This window comes from Rhinoraja longicauda, chromosome 20, assembly GCF_053455715.1.
Source record: "Rhinoraja longicauda isolate Sanriku21f chromosome 20, sRhiLon1.1, whole genome shotgun sequence".
Taxonomy (NCBI): domain Eukaryota; kingdom Metazoa; phylum Chordata; class Chondrichthyes; order Rajiformes; family Arhynchobatidae; genus Rhinoraja; species Rhinoraja longicauda.
In genome coordinates this window covers 39,310,484-39,332,728 of record NC_135972.1, presented here as the reverse complement: position 1 = coordinate 39,332,728, position 22,245 = coordinate 39,310,484, and positions in this window count along the sequence as shown.

Here is a 22,245-nt window from a genome sequence, read left to right as displayed (position 1 = left end):
CCTGCCTCAACTACCTCCTCCGGCAGCTCGTTCCATACATCCACCACCCTTTGTGTGAATTGTGTAATTGAACTAGGTTTGGTCCCCTGGATAAAGGTAATGGTGGCACGATGAACATAAGGAGCCTGGGATAACAGAATGTAGTGCCGCACATTGTTGCTGTGGTTGATGGTCCACAGCATCTGATAGATGGCCAACTGTAAGCTGCCTGGTCTGTTCCCAGCCTGTCCCATTCAGCACAATCATAATGCCATCCTCTACTAAGGAACGTGTCTTTGGTATGAAGACAGTACTTCCACTCCTCTTTGTCTTCACGCACTGCAGGAAGTCAATTCAGGCACCCGGCCACGTCAATGACCAAGCCAACTGATCACGGTTATTACATCTAATCGGATCATTCAATTAACAAGAAGTTTGGACCCTGAGGAAGACAATGGGCATTAAACGCAACAGATAGTAATTTGCTCTTGTTTTTTTGCTTTAGAGATACAGCATGGAAACAAGCCCTATGGCCCATCGTGTCCACACCAACCATCAATCACCTGTTCACACCAGTTCCATGATATCCCACTTTTGCATTCTCTGCCTACACACTAAGGGCAATTTACAGAGGCCAATTAACCTACAAACCTGCACGTCTTTGGGATGTGGGAGGAAACCAGAGCACCCGGAGAAAACCCACACGGTCACCGGGAGAACGTACAAACTCCACACAGGCAGCACCCAAGGTCAGGATTGAACCGGAGTCTCTGGTGCTGCGAGGCAGTGGTTGTACCGGCTACGCCCCTATTCCAAGTCCATTCAGACAGCATACCACTGTACATGTTAGATCAGTCTGAAGAAGGGTCTCCACCCAAAATGTCACCCATTCCTTCTCTCCTGAGATGCTGCCTGACCCACTGAGTTACTCTAGCATTCCTCCAGTGTCGACCTTCGATTTTAACCGGCATCTGCAGTTTTTTTCCTACACTGCACTTGTTACAATCTTGTGCAATATTTACTGCAAAGCTGAAGACCTTTAAGGCAATAAAGATACATGATGAGGATTGGCACGGTGCATGTTCCTTCTTGGCAACTTTTAGACAGCAATTGTTTGATTTATGGACAATTATTTATTTCAAATTCAGTTTGGAATTTAACAAGCCATTATCTGTGAGACTGCAATAATAACTCAACGGAACAAGAATTTAACTTGTCCCAAGAATGTTCACCAATGTTGCTTCATCAAAAATACTGCATGCACTCTCTTCACAGAAGTTCAGTTTAGAGATACAGCGCGGAAACAGGCCCTTCGGCCCACCGGGTTTGCACCAAACAGCGATCCCGGCACATTAACACTATCCTACACACACTAGGCACAATTTTACACTTATACCAAGCCAATTAGCCTACAACCTGCACTTCTTTCGAGTGTGGGAAGAAACCGAAGATCTCGGAGAAAGCCCACGCAGTCAAGGGGAGAACGTACAAACTCCATACAGACAGCACCCGTAGTGGGGATGGAACCCGAGTCTGTGGTGTAGCACGCGCTGTGAGTCAGCTACTCTTCCGCTGCGCCACCGTGCCACTCCTAGTGCTATTAATGATAGAGTCGTGGCCAGAATTTTCCCTCTACGCAAAAAAATCTTTAAAAATATAAATTACCTGACAAACTCCTCTGATTTACAGTCCGTTGTGCTTCCCGTAAATGTCAGTTCAAGAAGCTTCAGTTCTGTCAAATTGTTCAAAGGTTTATATTGAAATGGAAGAAACATTATTAAAATGTTTAGAAACGTAATGGTCCAATGATAACGTGTTTATTAGTCCATTTCGAAGATTTAACTAACGTAAATGCCTAGAAATTAGACTGTATGATTCCACAACATTGTGCACAATTAAATTCAATTTCAATGAAAGATAAAATGTAATGGCAAACCATGGTTTCACTATGAATTCCAAACTGTGATTTTCTTACAGGTTTTCTGTGTGTCCAATGAACTAGTTTAATTTAGTTTAGTTTAGAGATACAGTGCGATCCCCGCATATTAACATTATCCTACACCTACTAGGGACAATTTTTACATTTACCAAGCCAATTTACCTACATGGCTGTATGTCTTTAGAGTGTGGGAAGAAACCGAAAATCTGGGATAAAACTCACACAGGTCACGGGGAGAACGTACAAACTCCGTACAGACTGCACCCGTAGTCGAGATTGAACCCGGGTAGCCGGCGCTGCAAGTGCTTTAAGGCAGCAACACTACTGCTGTGCCACTGCGCCGCCCTGCTAATGCACAGAGCAACCCAGACATGTGCACTGGTGTGCAAAATTATGCACAACAGTGAAAAACAAAAAACTGTGAATTCAGGCAATCTTAAAACAAAGCCAGGGAATGTTTAATAGATCAAACAGCTTCTGTGATGAGGGAAACACAGTTAACATCATCAACCTGAAATGTTAACCCCATTTCTTACCTGCTGAATGTATCCAACATGCTTTGCATTTAGCTTCAGGGTGGCACAGTGGCACAGTGGCACATCTACAAGACGTGTGGGTTTGTAGCTTAATTGGCTTCTATAACATTGTCCCTAGTGTGCAAAGAGTGGATGAGAAAGTGGGAGAAAGTAGAACTAATGTGAACAATGGTCAGTGTGAAATCAATGGGTTGAAAGGCCTATAGCTATTTAGGCAGTGGGTTCACCAGGTAAATCCCCGGGATGGCGGGACTGTCATAGGAGGAAAGATTGGAAAGACTGGGCTTGTATTCACTGGAGTTTAGAAGGATGCGAGGGGATCTTATAGAGACGTATAAAATTATGAAAAGACTGAACAAGCTAGATGCAGGAAAAATGTTTCCAATGTTGGGGGAGTCCATAACCAGGCTAAGAATAAAGGGGAGACCATTTAAAACTGAGGTGAGAAGAAGCTTTTTCACCCAGAGAGTTGCAAATTTGTGAAATTCTCTGCCACAGGAGGCTGTGGAGGCCAATTCACTGGATGAATTTAAAAGAGAGTTAGACAGAGCTCTAGGGGCTAGTGGAATCAAGGGATATGGGGAGAAGGCAGGCACGGGTTAGTGATTGTGGATGATCAGCCATGATCACAATGAATGGCGGTGCTGGCTCGAAGGGCCAAATGGCCTCCTCCTGCACCTATTTTCTATGTTTCCATGTTTCTATTTCCATGTTGTATCTCTCTATCGATTCAATCAATCTTTGAACAACACTGGACTGGAGACACCCAAGCTTGGGATTTCACCCTTTGACCTTGCCTGCACTATCGGCCACACATGCAGAAGCAGGTCTTCACAACTCTTGCAAGATTAGTCTTGTTATTACTGAGGGGGCCGACTCCTCAGAAACTTCAATTCCATCGAGTCTGGGGCCGGGAATCCCTTTCAGTCGGATTGCCCACTTGCAATGTGCTTAGCTGCCATGTGCAACCCATACCTCATAAACCCCTCTCAGCAATCCTTACCTAAGCCCTTGGTCAACCATTGATCTGCTGGCACAATGATCCCATCGCCCACTAGTCTGGTGGTTCAACAATCGCTACAGCTACCCAATGCCCCCCCCAATGATCTCCATCAGCCCACCCTCACGCAAGTCCCCATGACTTACCGACTCTCACTCTGACATGTCTGCCTCGAGATAGACACAAAATGCTGGAGTAACTCAGCGGGACAGGCGGCATCTCTGGAGAGAAGGAATGGGTGACGTTTCGGGTCGAGACCCTTCTTCAGACCAGAAACGTCACCCATTCCTTCTCTCCAGAGATGTTGCCTGTCCCGCTGAGTTACTCCAGCATTTTGTGTCTATCTTTGGTTTAAACCAACATCTGCAGTTCCTTTCTACGCATGTCTGCCTCTAACTACACTTCCATCCTCACAAACCTCCCACCAGAACCAGGCCTCCCTCCCCAAAAAACACCCTTCCCGCCTCCCACATCCTCTGCAATGTGATCCCACGCTGGACATACCTAGCTCCCATCGTATGTCCACAGTGACAGTGCACAAAGGAAGGGCCTGGCTTGTGCAAGGTTGGTTGGGTGGTTCAGGATACCTTGCTTCTTCTGTGCCACTGGATTTTCCAGCAGATCAAAATGCTAATATGCCATTTATATTGCTAAACAGGTTTTGATATCAGCGTGGCGCCACCTGGGGGTCAAGCCACTTACTGATCGAACCTTCGTCACCAGAACTGGAACAATCACGTGAAAGTGAGATGACACTTGACAGTTGGAGATGACAGTTGACAGTTGGAGATGAGAAGCTCAGCTCGAGCCCTCGAGTGAACAGACATGTGGTGCTCCTCTCAACAGCAACAAGCACCTAACTCTTCTCCTAACTAAGCGCGCGTGTGTTCAACCACTGTTTCATTAATAAAACCCGTTTGATTCACAACGCTTGGTTTACTAAACCAGTGACCATTACCAACAGTGCAATAATTGGATGGCTATTACAAGTATTATAATATTAAAAGATATCGAATATGAGTAGGAAATGAGATTGAAATGAATAACACAGTGTACCATGTTTACATATTCTGTTGTGCTGCTGCAAGTAAGAATGTCATTGTTCTATCTGGGACACATGACAATAAAACACTCTTGACTCTTGACTCTAATCAATTAAGATGTTAACCCAAGTATACCATATTGAATAGCATGGGTTCTTTATGTACTGTTAAGTTTATTTAGGTTTGTTTAGTGTATTGTCTAGATAGAGCTCTTAAGGATATCAGAGTCAGGGGGTATGGGGAGAAGGCAGGAACGGGGTACTGATTGAGAATGATCAGCCATGATCACATTAAATGGCGGTGCTGGCTCGAAGGGCCAAATGGCCTACTGCTGCACCTATTGTCTATTGTCTAGTGTCACGTGTACTGAGGTACAGTGAAAAGCCTCTCTTGCATGTTAACCAGTCAGCGGAAAGGCAATACATGGTTAATCTTAATATTTTAAAAAAAAGACTAAGAAAATGTCCTCTGAATGTTAATAATGTATCAAGAGGCCAACACAAAACTGAAGAATTTATTTAACAGTTTTCCAATGGTCTCTAATTGCAAAGAACAGCATACAATTGGAAGAATAAAAGAACCAGAGAATACTTCCAATTTACACGCAATTTCAAGCCAATTGCTAAGAATAGGCTTGAGTGGACAGTCATGTCTTAAAGCAGAATGACGGCCATCTATAGTTATTGAGACAGGGATCATTTCTAAAATAAAGCTACTGCAAAAGTAATGGCACAATTATTGATTGTCCATGCCAGGTATTCATTCTGCAACCTGAAAGCAAAGGAACCAAATCACCCTTTCTGCATCTCCAGGGTTCACTCCCACAGTAAATAAAGCAGAGGACCAAGATTGCCCAGAGCCAAAATGCTGTTATCCTGTTTGCTCCCACCTCTCCCCTCTGTGCAGCACACCAATGAAATGTACTGGCCTGCAGTCAACTTTTTACAGAGTTCATTACTCTTGTTTCAACATGCTGGGTGACTAAGAATCTTGAGGATAAATAAGTTGAAGTCTGATGACTCAGAGTTAATGTTTCCATTCTGGAATTCCAAACAAGAAAGAGGAAAGATTCCATCACTGGCCAGTGCTAATGTAGTTTCAAACTTCAGCCCGCAGTTAGGTGAGAGATTGGTGGCTGTGCATAAGACCATACGACATAGGAGCAGAATTAAGCAATTCGGCCCATCGCCTGCTCTGCCATTCAATCATGGCTGATCTATTTTTCCTTCTCAACCCCATTCTCAAGCCTTCTCTCCGTAACCTTTGACGCCATTACTAATCAAGATCCTATAACCCTTAAAAATACTCAATGACTTGGCCTCCACTGCCATCTGTGACGATGAATTCCACAGACTCACCACCCTCCGGCTAAAGAAATCCCCCCTCATCTCCATTCTAAAGGTATTTCCTTTTGTTCTGAGGATGTGCCCTCATTTCATAGATCCTCCCACTATTGGAAACATTCTCCTGGCATCCACTCTATCTGGCAGTCAGCTAATCTTCTATCCACAATCAGGCCCCCCCTCATCCTTCTAAACTCCAGTGAGTACACGACCACAGACTTCAAATGCTCCTCATACGTGAACCCAATCATCCACAGGATCATTCTCGTTAGCCTCCTCTGTACCCTCTGCTATGCCAGCCCATCTTTCCTCAGATATGGGGCCCAAAACTGCTCGCAATGTTCCAAATGTGGCCTGACCAGCACATTACAAAGCCTCAGCATTACATCCTTCCTTTTATATTCTAGTCCTCTTGAAATAAAGGCTTTGCCTTCCTTACTACCAATTCAACCAGCAAATTAACTTTCAGGGAATCCTGGCCCCAGCATTCACAAGTCCCTTTGCACCCCTGATTTCTGAATCCTCTCCCTAATTAGAACATAGTCTATGCCTTTATTCCATCTACCAGAGTGAATGACCGTCCACTTTGCTACGCTATATTCCATCTGCCACTTCTATGCCCACTCTCTCAACCTGTCCAAGACTCCTTGCTTCCTCAATTCTACTGGCCCCTCTACCTACCTTTGTATCATCCACAAACTTGAACATAAAGTCAACAATTCCATCATTCAATTCATTAACGTGTAACATGAAAAGTAGCCGACATAACACCGACTCCAACGCAACACCACTGGACTCCAACAGACAAACAGAAACCCCCATTTCTTCTCACTCTTTGGCTTCTGCCAGTCAGCCAATCTTCTATCTATACCAGTACCTTGCCCCTAATCCTATGGCCTCCTATCTTTAGCAGCCTCACCATCAAAGGCCTACTGAAAATCCAAGTAAAAAACATCCTTTGTCTATTCCTGCTTGTTACTTCCTCATGATATTCTAACAGATTTGGCAGGCAAGATCTCCCCGTTCACAAAACCATGCTGACTTTGGCCTATTTACCATGTGCTTCCAAGTACTGTGAAACTTCATCCTCAATTATTTATTTTACCAACCACTGAAAACAGACTAACCGGCCTCTAGTTTCATTTCTTTTGCCTTGCCCCTTCTTAAACAGTGGAGATACATTCACAATTTTCCAGTCCTCTGGAACTATTCCTGATTCTAGTGACTCATGAAAGATCACAACTAATGTCTCCACAATCTTTACAACGACCTCTTCCAGAACCCAGGGGCGTGGTCCATCTGGTCAAGGTGACGTATCCACATTCAGACCTTTTACCTTCCCAAGCACCTTCCCCCAGTGATAGCGACTGCACTCACTTCTGCCCCCTGACTCTCTTGAATTTCTGGCATGGCATCTTCTGTTGTGAAGACTGATGCAAAAACATGAAATTCATCCGCAGTTTTTTTGTTCCCCATTGCTCCTTCTCCAGCATCATTTTCCAGCATTCCATTGTCCACACTGGCCTCTCTTTTACTCTTTCTATATCTTAAAAAACCTTCGGTATCCTCTTTTATATTATTGGCTAGCTTACCTCCTAATGTCATCTTTTATATTATTGCCTAGCTTACCTCCTAATGTCATCTTTTCTCTCCTACTTACTCTTTTAGTTGCCATCTGTTTGTTTTTAAAGGCTTCCCAATCCTTTAGCTTCCTGCGAATCTCTGCCATATTATATGCTTTCTTTTCTCCTTTCATGTAGTCTTTGACTTCCTTTGTCAGCTACGGTTGTCCCATTCTCTCCTTACTATGTTTCCTCCTGCAGGATGTGGATCACGTAGATTGTGGAAGGGTGTTGTCTACATCGGTGGTGGCGGCTACATCAGTGGTGGTGGTGGCTACATCGGTGGTGGCGGCTACATCAGTGGTGGTGGTCTACATCAGTGGTGGTGGTGGCTACATCAGTGGTGGTGGTGGATACATCGGTGGTGGTGGTGGCTACATCAGTGGTGGTGGTCTACATCAGTGGTGGTGGTGGCTACATCAGTGGTGGTGGTGGCTACATCAGTGGTGGTGGTGGCTACATCGGTGGTGGCGGCAATGGTGGTGGCGGCTATATCAGTAGTGGTGGCGGCTACATAGGTGGTAGTGGTGGCAGTGGTGGTTGCGGTGGAGGGAGCAGCTGGGGTGGTGCATCTGCAGGAGCGGGCGGAGAGTGGCATGGGCCAGCGTGGCACAGCAGCGCAGCCTGTCTGTGAGCGTCGGTACGTCAGTTCGCTATAACCAATATACGTTATAAAGAGGTCAGGTCAGGCAGCATCTCAGGAGAGAAGGAATGGGTGACGTTTTGGGTCGAGACCCTTCTTCAGTCTGAAGAAGGGTCTCAACCTGAAACGTCACCCACTCCTTCTCTCCTGAGATGCTGCCTGACCTGCTGAGTTATTCCAGCATTTTGTGAATAAATACCTTCGATTTGTACCATCATCTGCAGTTATTTTCTTATAAAGAGGTCCGTAAAAACGAGAGTTTACTCTAGAATAATCATCCCAAGTGCACGTGGAAGTTACTTGTCTCTTGATCATTCCATCTCCTCTGGTAAACCTGTCATTATACTACTAGCACTGCATTGTGGGGAAGGCTGTCAGACACAGCGGGACGTAGATCATGGTGTAAAATATCTTCAGTGATCGCTTGCACTCTTGTTTGAAGTTTTATTCATCTGTAATTCACAAATTTGAGCTTATGGTCTATTTCATTTGAAGCAAATGAACTTCTATATTGCCTCAGTCATAGATATGAGTGGACTCTCCAAAAAATGAAGGTAGACACAAAATGCTGGGGTAACTCAGAGGGTCAGGCAGCATCTCTGGAGAGAAGGAATGGGTGACATTTCGGGTTGAGACCCTTCTTGTCACCCATTCCTTCTCTCCTGAGATGCTGCCTGTCCCGCTGAGTTACCCCAGCATTTTGTGCCTATCTTCTGTGTAAACCAGCATCTGCAGTTCCCTCATACACCTCTCCAAAGCATGGGTTTGTTGATCACATCCTTACATTGGGCCCCATAGCAGAAGTGTCCACGTCGCGGGGCTGGAAACTGCAAGTGTCCTGAGCTAATTCTGCTACCACCATCATCTACTGTACAAGTGATGGCTCCCACTGATTGTCACCGCACTTTTCAGGACGGACGATGACAGTGATGTAACATTTGAAACATGGATGATGGACATGAAAGAAGATCCTTACATTAACAGTATGGGACAGACCAGGCACCTCGATTTGTGGTTATTTGTCTTGATTTATATATTAAGGAAGTACAACATGTACACATATTGCCAGAAGATTTTTCAACTTAGTGCTCACTCACATTATTGTCAGATAAAACTGTGCTGCCTAAAATACCATCAGATAACACTGCCCCACCCAACTACATACATGGAAAAAAAGGTTGCAAGATGTTGCTTACCACCCAGAAAATGTTCCTCACCAGCTGACCAAACACTATGCTAAGAATGCAGGTTGCTAAAATTCTAGATGAAGGTTATGTTAAAACTGAAAACTTGACACATACAACAAACCCTTCTGGTTTGCTACATATCTTCCAAATGACCTCCAAAGACATCTCATACTGCAGCTGCTGCTTAAATGAATAGGTCTTTTGTTCTGTATAACTGGTAAACACATAGCATTAGAGCACATAGTCAGCACATTGGCATTTGATAAAGTCCCCCATGACAGGCTGCCCCAGAAGATCATAGGATTTTGGTGGCTTGGTCGTTTAGATTCAGAGCTGCCTCATTCGTGGAAGACAGAGGGGTGTGGTGGAAGGGTGTAATCCTGGCTGGAGGTATCTGACCAGTGAAGTTCCACAGGGATCTGTGTTGGGACGTTTGTTGTGGAGGTAAATGGCTGACCTGGAGTAGATCGGTTGGTTTGGAAGCTTGCAGCCGACACCAAAATGGGTGGAGTTGCAGGCACTGAGGAAGGCTGTCAATGTCCACAGAGGGAAACATCAGCTACAGACATGGCAGATGGAATTTGATCCATACAAATCTGAGGTGTTGCACTTTGTGAGGATGAATATAAAGGGGGAATTTACAGTTTGTAGACACTTAAAAGCAGTTATGTGTGGAAGGATCTTGGGGGTCAAGTTGATAGTTCCCTGAAAGAGACAACACAAGTAAATATAGAAACAGAGAAACATAGAAACGTAGGAGGCGCAGTGGTAAAGATGAGGGAGTGGGGGCCTGGAAACCGGATGTTATCGAGGAGATGGAGGGCGTGTGAGGTGTCTTGGACGTAGATGGGGAACGTAGGAACGTAGGAAATAGGTGCAGGAGGAGGCCATTTGGCCCTTCGAGCCAGCACCGCCATTCATTGTGATCATGGCTGATCAGCCACAATCAGTAACCCATGCCTGCCTTCTCCCCATACCCCCTGATTCCACTAGCCCCTAGAGCTCTATCTAACTCTTTTTTAAGATTCATCCAGTGAATTGGCCTCCACTGCCTTCTGTAGCAGAGAATTCCACAAATTCACAACTCAAAAAGTTTCTTCTCATCACAAATAGAGTGGTAACCAAGGCTTGCCTTGTGGAACTGCCTTGATATGCTTGCCTTCATCCGTCAGGCACTAAGTATAAGAGCCAGGAATTCATGTTGCCATTTTTAAGACTTAGGTTAGGGCACAATTGGAGTTCTGGTCAACGCATTACAAGTAGGAGTAGAGGTCGGATTGGAGGCTGAACAGTAATTGTTAACTGGAGTGTCCGAAGCTGAGGAGAGACCTGTTGCAAGTTTATAATATCATGAGAGGCAGAGACAGTCAGAACCTTTTTCACAGGGTGGGAATGTCAAAAATTAGAGGGGACTTTGAGGTGAGAAGGGTAAAGTTTAAAGGAAACTAGACCAAGTGGACCCATCTAGTTAGGCCCAAACCTCTCCTGCATTAGTGCAGCACCCTCTCCTCCCCCCCCTTCCCTCCCCTCCCTCCCCCTCCCCTCCCACTCCCCCCCTCCCCTCTCCCTACCCCCCTCCCTCCACCTCCCCTCCCCCTCCCTTTCCTCTCCCCCCTTCCCCTCCCCCTTCCCTTCCTCCCTCCCCTCTCCCCTCTCCCCACTCCATCCCCCTCAACCCCCCTTACTCTCCCTCCTCTCCCACCTCCCCCTCCCTCTCTCCCTCCCCCCTCCCTCCCTAGGAGATAGATTTAAACTTTAAAATGTGAATAACTTTAAAAGTATAAAACCGATTTCAATGAAACTTCTTCCATTAGCACCAAAGAGACGACGGTGAGTAAGATGGGCCTAAAATTGTCACGCTACCGTGTACCGCTTTGGCTGTTGTTTAGAAACAAACAAACAAACAAACGAAAGTTTTAGTATATAGATAAGAGGGGAACGTTTTTTTTTACACAGAGGGTGGCGGATATCTCGAACGTATTGCCATGGGTGGTGGAGGAGGAAGATACGATAGTGGCATTTAAGAAGCTTGTAGATAGGCACATGAATGGGAGTGGCGCCTAATGGCTGCGGACCTCGCTGGCAGTCTGTTGTCTTTTTTCCTTTTTGGTTGTGTGTTGGTGTTGGGGTGGGTTTTTTTTGGGTTTTTTTGGCTGTATATGTGTGGGGGGTGGGGGGTGTGGGGGTGGGGGGTGGTGGGGTGGGGGAAACCTTTCTTTTTTTAGGTCGGGGTGAGGCTCGGCTGTGGGGCCTTCCAATGCCCGGCATGGCTCGGCCACGGGACTTAACATCGCCCGGCGCGGATCGACCGCGGGACTTAACATCACCGGTGCGGCTCAGCCATGGGGCCTTCAATCGCCCGGTACGGCCGCGGGACGTTTCAGCGCTCGGTGCGGCTCGGCCACAGGGACTTCCATCCCCTTGCGGGGGCTGTGCGGGTCAGTCGCCTCGGTAGGGGTCGAGCTGTCTGTCCGTGGGCATGGGGGTAGAGAGGGGAAGTTTTGTTGCCTCCATCACAGTGAGGGGGTGTTTGGAGTCACTGTGATGGATGTTTGTGTTGGGGTCGTGTGTCTTGTGTTCTTTTTTTTTTTTTGTGTTCTGTGACTGCTGGAAAATGTAATTTCATTCGGTATCTTGGTACCGAATGACAATAAAAGAATACAATACAATACAATATGCAGGGAGTGGAGGGATATGGATCATGTTCAGGCAGAGGAGCTTCGTTTAACTTGGCATCATGTTGGACCTGGACATTGTGGGCCAAAGGACCCATTCCTGTTCTATAGCTCTTACGGAAAACTGAGAATGCTGTCAACATGCCAATAAAGGTTACAAAGTAACAGCACAATTCAATTAGAAGGCATCATAATGAGATGTGCTTCAGTAAATATTTAAACGTCCTTATTTAACTATATGAAAAAATCGGCATTTGTTTTTATATTTCGTTTCTTAGGAACAATTGGCATGCCAGGTCATCTTTGGGTAAATTGTATATTTAGGAAAATCACTTGAGGTGTAATATTTCAAAATGATATGATTTTCAAATAAACTAAACAATGAGAACTAGTTGAGGGATCACACTTGGATCACACCAAAGCAAATTACATTAATGTGGCACTTTAGGCAGAAAATCATCCAAAGGTCATTCACAAGTGCCTGTGGGATATGAGCACTGAGCCAGAGAAGGGAATATTAGCAGCAGTGACTCAATAGCTTAATCAAAGGTATGGGTTTCAAAGAGGGACCGAAGATGGAAGAGGTGAAGATGTTGGAAGGGTGGGGTTCAGGGATTGGATTCCTAAGTGTGTGTCACTAGTGGCTGCAAGTATGAACCAAAATGAAGTAGAAGGAATAAAAACTCAGTGGATGTTGTTCAGGTCGAACTGATGAGATAGTTAAACATGTATGGCAAAGGTTTTAGAAATGAAGTTCAAGTGTTTAGGCATGAGTTTATTGAATATATGAATCATAGGCAACAGAATGATAGGTAGGCTGTTCATGTAGAAATTTAAATGTTGGAGTTTACGAAAGGTGAAGGTTAGGATATTGTTAAGAACATATCACTTTAATCAAACTTTTGGGCATACTTTGGGTGAAAGTGTTAAGAGCCTGTCCCACTTAAGCGATTTTAAGGCGACTGCCGGTGACTAGGCTGTCGCCGACAGTTCGCCGGGTGTCGCGAGCATGATCGTGAGGAGTCTTCCAAAGATCGTAATGGATCAGCACGTCGCTGAGAAATTAACCGGATTGAAATTTCTCGGCGACAGCTGGCTTGTCGCCAGGTATCGTTGCTTATTGCGGGCGCTGTCGTATGCTGTCCCAGATTTGCTAGGTTGTCACAGATGCATTTAGAAGCACATAATATTAAAATAAGTAAAGTCATTTGAAGATACCATAAAATACTTGTGTTTAACCAATTTATTTACCATCAGGACATTTGACAGGTAGATTGGAGGCGACAGTTTGACGGTCAGGTAAGTGTGGGAGTTTCGCAATGTTTATGGCCATCAGCGATTACTTTTAAAGTAGGCTCCTAACCCAGATATGCAACCCAGAAACCAGATATGCATCCCCCGTATATTTTCATAGAATGCCCACACTCGGTACAAAACTCCATTTAACCACTTTAAAATTAAATTTCTTAATACTGCTATTAGTAAACTGGAAGTCAATCCAGTTTATGCCTTGTTACCGTGAAGCTTGGTTTTCAAGTAACCCGGGCAAGATGTTATATTTCAAAACTCCCAAGTAATTACAGACTTGTCAGTGATTTCAGCGAAAATTAGGACGCCGGAGAAGCATTGATAAGCGTGGCAATTTTGCGATGTTTCCGATGACGGTGTAATCTCTTAGCCTGGTGCTAGTTTCACAAAAAACGTAACGTATCGACCTGACTCGGCATTGTCGTGGTCATTGTCGTAGGGTAAATGAAAATTTTGGCGATCTACTACGACTTTGACAGCCGCTGGCAGTCGCCTAAAGATCGCCTAAGTGGGACAAGCACTTAAGTGAGTGGTCAGTGAAGTGAAAATGGAGATGATGTAGTGAGATTGAAAGTTGAGGTGTGGTTTAAAAGGAGTCTTCAGCCATAGATACTGATTGGGAGGGAGTACAATCTGTTGCTAGGTCCAAATACAATGGCTGGCTCTTCTCAGTGCTTAGTTTGTAGATATTAACCCATCCTTGACTGGAAGTGACTGGAAGTGACTGGAAGTGAGCTCATTGGGTTGATGGCAATAATGTTTTGAGCTTACTTTTACTTACATAAAGATTTCAAATGTCCTTTTTCAATGAACATATGTGACAGTTCATTTCTCCATCCTCTTTAATACAGAACATGCATATCAGATTGGCTTGTTTGGATTCCAAGGATTACCTGTGTCAAAAGTGGCCTCGCAGGTAGATAGGGTGGTCAGGAAGGCTTTTGGCACATTGGCTATCATCAGACTACTGAGTATAGAAGTTGGGAAGTAATGTTACAGTTGTGCAAGGCATTGGTGCAGCACATTTAGAAAATTGTGTTATTTTAGTCACCCCCTGTTAAAGGAAAGATGTTGTTAAGCTGGGAAGGGTGCAGAGAAGATGTACGAGGATGTTGCCAGGATTTGAGGGCCTGAGCTAGAGGGAGAGTTTCAGAAGGTTAGGATTTTATTCCTTGTAGCGCAGGAGGATGAGGGGTGTTTTTATAGAGGTGCATAAGATCATGAGAGGAATGGATAAGGTAAATGCACTGAGTAGGGGAATAAAGAACCAGAGGACATTGGTTTAAGGTGAGAGGAGAAAGATTTAACATTTAAAAACATTTTTACACAAAGGGTGGTAGGTGTATGGAAGGCTGCCGAGAAGGTCTTTGAGGCAGATACTATGGTTTTTAAACAATGGATATTTAGCTTCACATATGCAATTAAACATTACATAGCAAAATTCATTTTGCATACAATGCTGGCGCTACCATGTTTGGCACCAATTCATCGTTGAAAGTCCCGACCTGGCCAAGCATAGCCGTGATGTCGCCCGCCACTGCCCAACGCTGTAGGCCGCGTCTGGTCCACGTGCTCGGCCTCTTGGAGCGGCGCCAGGTCCAGCCGAGCCCCAGGCTGCTGCAGGGCCTCCAGCGGCCCACTCCCCCGTCGAGGCCGTACACCCCCTCCCTCCCGCAGGTGGTCTGCTCACCGGCCCTACATCAAACTCCTTCCACTCTGGGCACCTTCCAGGTGGGTTCCCAGTCCGCGGAGTGGATCCTCGATATGCAACCATGACTAGGCCCTTCCGGGCTGGTTCCCATCCATGGAGTGGATGCTCGATCCGCAGCCATGACTAGGCCCTTCCGGGCTGGTTCCTGTCCGCTGCGCAGATCCTCGACACACGGGATACTCTCGCCACGCCCGTAAACATTTGGGCAGGTACATGAATAGCACGGGCTTAGAGTGATGTGGGCCAAATGCAGGCAGGTGGGACGAGTGTAGATGGGGCATGTTGATCGACGTGGGCAAGTTGGATCGAAGGTAGATGGACACAAAATGCTGGAGTAACTCAGCAGGGCTGGCAGCATCTCCGGAGAGAAGGAATGGTACTCCCCTGACCCTCAGTCTGAAGAAGGGTCTCGACCCGAAATGTCAGCCATTCCTTCTCTCCAGAGATGCTGCCTGTCCCGCTGAGGTACCCCAGCATTTTGTGTCTATCTTCAGTGTAAACCTGCATCTGCAGTTCCTTCCTACACAGTAGGGCCAGAGGGCCTGTTTCACATTGTGTGACTCTAAATGCTTAACCAGCATTAGAATCTAACGCTAGAATGACAAGTAAGTTCCTCGGTAGAATGATGCTGCTCACAGTGTGTGGGAGATGGACAAAGAGTCACACTCAGGCCAAGAATGAGAGGGGTTCCCAGCAGTAATATTACATGAATATAAATGATTCAATCACAATAATTGGTTTTACAACAGTGATTCTATGCAACTTGGCAAATGGAGAATGTCTGAAGGGGACCTCCCTCCTGGCTATCTGGACCCAGGACACAATTAAAGAAACTTCAATAATAATAAAATGAAGACCATTTTACATTCTGGTCCCAGCTTTACAGTGGGAAGAGATTGACCCCAGCTACAACGTACTACATTCCAGGCAAGTGATTCACCAGACATCACTGCCTGAAATGCCTCAGAGCGTGTAGAATCAGTTACTGTGTGCACTGGTGTTTGGGAACGAATATCACCGTGGAAACTCACAGCTGGCAAAGCACATTTGACAGAGCCTCTAACTTTCAAAACTTGGTCGATGATAGACAGTGGCATCGTGGCTGACGATTTTGCAGAATGCTGATATAAACATCCTGTCTGGCACGACACCAATATTCGTAGAAAATAGGTGCAGGAGGAGGCCATTTGGCCCTTTGAGCCAGCACCGCCATTCATTGTGATCATGGCTGATCATCCCCAATCAGTAACCCGTGCCTGCCTTCTCCCCATATCCCTTGATTCCACTAGCCCCTAGAGCTCTATCTAACTCTCTTTTAAATTCATCCAGTGAATTGGCCTCCACTGCCCTCTGTGGCAGAGAATTCCACAAGTTCACAACTCTCTGGTTGAAAAAGTTCTTTCTCATCTCAGTTTTAAATGGTCTCCCCTTTAAATCTTAGACTGTGGCCCCTGTTTCTGAACTCCCCCAACATTGGGAACATTTTTCCTGCATCCAAAACTAAATTATGTAGAACCACAGTGAACATACATTTAACATTCCTCTTTGAGGTAACTCTTCTTATGTTTTAAGCGTCTATGCTGCCATGTGAGGAAATCAATTTGTCGGGCCTTGTATCTAAGTGAAGTAATCAATTTTTAGTTTGTCATGAACTGTGGTTGTGTTTAGTTTTCTGCAGTCTTTTTAAAAGAACAGCAACGCATCTATGAAAACAAGCCAAGAATGCGCTTAACGTTTCTTCCCAATAACAATTTCCTTTCTAAGTCAAATATTTTGACTATAAATGGAATTAGCTTCAAGAGCCTACCCAGGCGTTTGCTGCAGCAGAGCAAATGAGAGCTTTGTCCTGCAATGTGTTGAGCGATAAGGCCTGGGTTGTGGCCACATTCCTTCCACATGGTGAACTACCAATCACAGCACTGCCACTGAGGGAGAGTCTGAGTACATGCCCGAGGACAGGAATCTCAAGCACGAGAAGAAGAGAAAAACAAGGGCATCTCACACACGAGGAGCGGGAGAAGCAAAGAACAAAGTGCTTATTATTTCCCGCACCTTTTGATCTCTTGGTGAAAAACTAATATGTTAAACTACTTAATGTTTAACATGGAAGGCTTACATATTATCAACAACCACTGAGTAATGCCTTACATTTATTTTTAACCATTCCCATGGTCTCCATGAATCACTGCTGCCCAAACAGCAGCAGCCAGCCTCTTTCTGCAAATATCACGGCGTTTCTGCTGATGGAGATACACGATTAAACACAGATATTGGGAAGTTACTGTCAGAGGTGTGCTTCTCCAGGGTGAGCTTTGCAAAAACATTGACCAGTCAATTATTTTGAGTGTCATAAAGTTCCTGTACTTGCATGTTTAGTTTAGTTTAGTTTAGTTTAGTTTCGTTTCGTTTCGAGATACAGCGCAGAAACACGCCATTTGGCCCACTGAGTCCTCACCGCCCAGCGATCCCCGCACATTAACACTATCCTACACACACCAGGGACAATTTACATTTATACCAAGCCAATTAACCTACAAACCTGTACGTCTTTGGAGTGTGGGAGGAAACCAAAGATCTTGGAGAAAGTCCACACGGTCATGGGGAGAACGTACAAACTCCGTACAGACAGCACCCCTGGTCGGGATTGAACCCGGGTTTCCGGTGCTGCAAACACTGCAAGGCAGCAACTCTACCGCTACGCCACGCTACCCATGGTACAAAGTAAATTTGTCACAGAAAGTTAAGTCAATTTAACTCTAAATAAACTTTCACTGACACATAAATTATTGCCAGTCAATCTCTCCAGTATTTTAATAAGTATGATAAGTTAGAATTTAATTTGTTTAGGTTTTATTTTTTTTGCTGGTGTGTGTTTTTCTTTAAAAAAAATTGAAACAAGTTTTGATTGATGTACTAATCTGATTTTTCCTACCTTTTGCTTACTTGCAACACTATATCTTAATTGAACTTGAATTCATTATTCCAACTTGCACTTCCTCGAACAAATCTTGTACTGGCAGCTTCAAAATGCTTAAATCTAATTGATTAATTTGATTGTTGTTTGCTTTTATTCATTCAGACTCCAGAGTCTCTGTAAAAGCCATAACTCTACACTAACTGACAATTGTTGGATTAACAAATGTCCAGTAATCATTGGTTGTCATATTTCTTGCTTTACATTGTGTATTATGTACTTAGGAAATTCACCATTATATCAAATCATTCACAACAAAGATTTGATTAGACTAGTCTGAAGAAGGGACTCGACCCATTCCTTCTCTCCCGAGATGCTGCCTGGCCCGCTGAGTTACTCCAGCATTTTATGTCTAGCTTCAGTTTAAACCAGCATTTGCAGTTCCTTCCTACACAAAGGTTTGATTAGATTCTCTCCAAAACGTCCAGCAACCAGGAATGGAGTATATCTTGATTTATTCACAAAATGCTGGAGTAACTCAGCAGGTCAGGCAGCATCTCGGGAGAGAAGGAATGGGTGACGTTTCGGGTCGAGACCCTTCTTCAGACTGAAGAAGGGTCTCGACCTGAAACGTCACCCATTCCTGACCTGCTGAGTTATTCCAGCATTTTGTGAATAAATCGATTTGTACCAGCATCTGGTTATTTTCTTATACTACATGGAGTATATCTTAATGCTTAAATGGGAAGGGCAAGTCTAATCGCTATCAAATGTTCTTTATAGATCCTTTACAGGGATTGCTAAACCATTATGTGGCATGGTGGTGCAGCGGTAGATTTGCTGTCTTACAGCACCAAAGACCTGAGTTCGCTGTCTGTACGGAGTTTTACGTTTTCCCTGTGACCGCATCGGTTTCTTCCAGGAGTTTCGGTTTCCTCTCACACTCCAAAGTTGTGCACGTTCGTTGGTTTATTGACCTGTAAATTGTCCCTTGTGTTTAGGATAGAACTAGTGTGCGGGGATCGCTAGTTGGCGTGCACTTGGTGGGCTGAAGGGCCTGTTTCCATGCTTTATCTTGAAACTAAACTAAACATTATAAGATTGCAGCTTTGTACTATCAAATGCTTTGGCAGCTAAAGTCGTGCAGTTGTGAAACTATTTACTGTCCACATTTCTTCTACAAAAAAATCCACTGCTGCTTGAGATATCGTTCGCAATTTAGCCATTAAATTTTATGTAATTTCTAAGATGAACTTTATTTATAATCCTGTTGGCATAGTTACTGTCATTTGGTGCTGGACAAAGTATTGAAACACATACTTCACAAGGGCACAGGACAAATTTAACTTGTGATGAATGGAGTAAGAATATCAGTTGCCAATTGGCCTCCCATCCCAATAGTGGGATGCACTAACTTCTCTGGAACTGAACACCATAACACAATAGGTAGTCAATATCTTTGCAGGTATTCAGTGCTTGCAACCCAAGACAAATCCTCCCCCTTTGTTGCTTCACCATAACCACATTATACCCATCCTCCTTCGTATCCTTGTACATAATTCCGTTGGGTAGCAACGGTTCTTGTGCGTACACCAAAACTACTTCCTCACACAAAGTAGAGAGGAAGACAATTAATAAACAGATTAAGATACAAATCTGTCACACATAACACACACGCCTGTGGATTATGTTGTACAGTGGGTGTAACAGATTTGGTAACTTCAAAGGGATTTGAATGAACGATTGCAAGTCTGGGCAGTGCATATGCAGGGATTGCAGTCTTACATTCATGATATCGCAAGGGTATGGAGAGATTAGCTGTATTTATTTGCATTCCAAGTGAATGCAGTAGCACAACCGAGGTGAATATTTGCAATGATACGTGCAAAGAAATTCCCCTCAGAATCTATAAAAATGTGACACAAAATGGATAGTTATCTGAAAACAGTTTGCCTGCACATTTCGTTCTTCATTGAAGTGCATTGTACTAGATCACATTTGGTGTGAAACAAAATTCAAGAACAAAAATGAAACCATGGAGTGTTGAATTTCTATAAGATATTGATATCGCCATCAATATTTAGAATTGGCTGGGAGGCTGTGCTGGTTTAGTGAAACTAATGTGATTCAGGACTTACTGTTTTTTAATATTTAAAGTTCTTTGAGCCAGGTTGAGGGATGGGACCCTGGAGCCTCAACCAGAGAATGGTGGATCACAACGATCTGTCAGATCCACAAGGATCTGCAGGGCGGCTGCAATGAGAGGTGCCAGCGGCACAGAGACTAAACGGTGGCCGGGTTAGACGAGGTTCAGCGAGTTCCCGGATCGATGTGTGCAAGAAAGAAATGTCACTGTACAAACAACAATAAAGTACCATTGGCCCATTGACCCATTGGTCTTAGTGCTTACAATTGCAGCTGTGCATTGAACTATTTCAGTTTGAGTTTAGTTTATTGTCACGTGTACCGAGGTACAGTGAAAAGCTTTTGTTGCGTGCTAACCAGTCAGTGGAAAGACAATACAATTGCGTCATTCACAATATACAGATACATGTTAAGGGAATAACATTTAGTGCAAGATAAAGTCCAGTAAAGTCCCATTAAGGAAAGTCCGAAGGTCCCCAATGAGGTAGAAAGTAGCCCAAGTCTACTCTCTGGTTGTGGTAGGATGATTCAGTTGCCTGATAACAGCTGGGAAGAAACTGTCCATAGATGTGCGTTTTCACACTTCTATACCTTTTGCCTGATGGGAGAGGGGAGAAGAGGGAGTGGCCAGGGTGCGACTGGTCCTTGATTATGCTGCTGGCCTTGCCGAGGCAGCGTGAGGTATAAATGGAGTCAATGGAAGAGAAGATGGTTTGTGTGATGGTCTGGGATGCGTCCACAAACACTGCTATGGACACTAAAACAGCCATGAGAATTGCATGTGTAGCAGGGTCAGATCAAGCACTATCCAGCCAAGAACAGCATCAGTAAACACATCAATTTAAGGGCCCACACAGGATGAGATTTGTTAGCTGTCCGGGGCTTGGCAAGTAACAGAGTTCTGCAGGTACCGTAAATAATCTCCAGTCTGAATTCCTTGAAATTAAACACTACTCAAATAACAGTTTCATTCTGATTGTAGATCAGTGGTATACTTGTGTATTAATTGTACCTTCTGAATTGTATTTGCATTTATGGTTTACAATGGAATAAATACTATGAAATAATGTAAAACCTTTGAAAACATTTAGTTATTGATTTTCTTTATTCAGTATGTACTTAATATTTCTTGAGGCGTCACTTATTATGAAGTCTATATTTTCAATGTGTGTTACACTATGGATATTGAGACTGGTGATATTCCTATACAGAAATTTATTCACAAAATGCTGGAGTAACTCAGCAGGTCAGGCAGCATCGCGGGAGAGAAGGAATCCTGAGATGCTGTCTGACCTGCTGAGTTACTCCAGCATTTTGTGAATAACTTGATTTGTACCAGCATCTGCAGTTATTTTCTTATACTTCCTATACAGAAATCCTTTGTAGCAGGGAAAATTGTGCTAATGTAATGATCACCAATAGAACAGTTTCACTGTCGTCTTGTTGAGTCTCATTGTCAGTGACTCGTTTTCACCTAGTCCACAGCTAACGATGGCCAGTTTCCTTTATCATTGTTATTTTTTTGCATATCTTTCATTCGTTTGTTGTATTCCTTTCTATATCACCATCTATATCTCTTGTTGCCCATTCCCCGGACTCTCAGTCTGAAGAAGGGTCTCGACCCAAAACGTCATCTATTCCTCCAGTAACTCAGCGGGTCGGACAGCATCTCTGGAGAAAAGGAATTGGTGACTTTTCAGGTCGAGACCCTTCTTCAGACCATCTGAAGAAGGGTCTTGACCCGAAACATCAGAGTCTGAAGAAGGACCTCAACCTGAAACATCACTATTCCTTTTCTCCAGAGATGCTGCCTGACCCGCTGAATTACTGCAGCATTTTGTGTCTATCACCAATGGAGCATTTAATTTTCCCGTGTTGCCTTTTGACTTACTGAAAATGTTCTAGTTCATGAAGTTCTAACAGCCTATATTTATGTGGAAATGTTCATCCATTAACAACCCAGGGTGCCTCACATCCATTTTCTGAGCATAACTGAGAAAATATGTCAATGTGACAATTAAAGCAGTCATAGCTGGGTTAAACAAAGAGCAAATCAACCTGATGTGGCCAATCATCGTCTGCTTTGATCTGCCATTTTCATACCTTATTTTCTCTTTGTACCCATCTATATCTCCAGTTTCCCTCTCCCCTGAATCTCAGTCTGAAGAAGGGTCTCGACCCGAAACCTGCCCCCCACCTG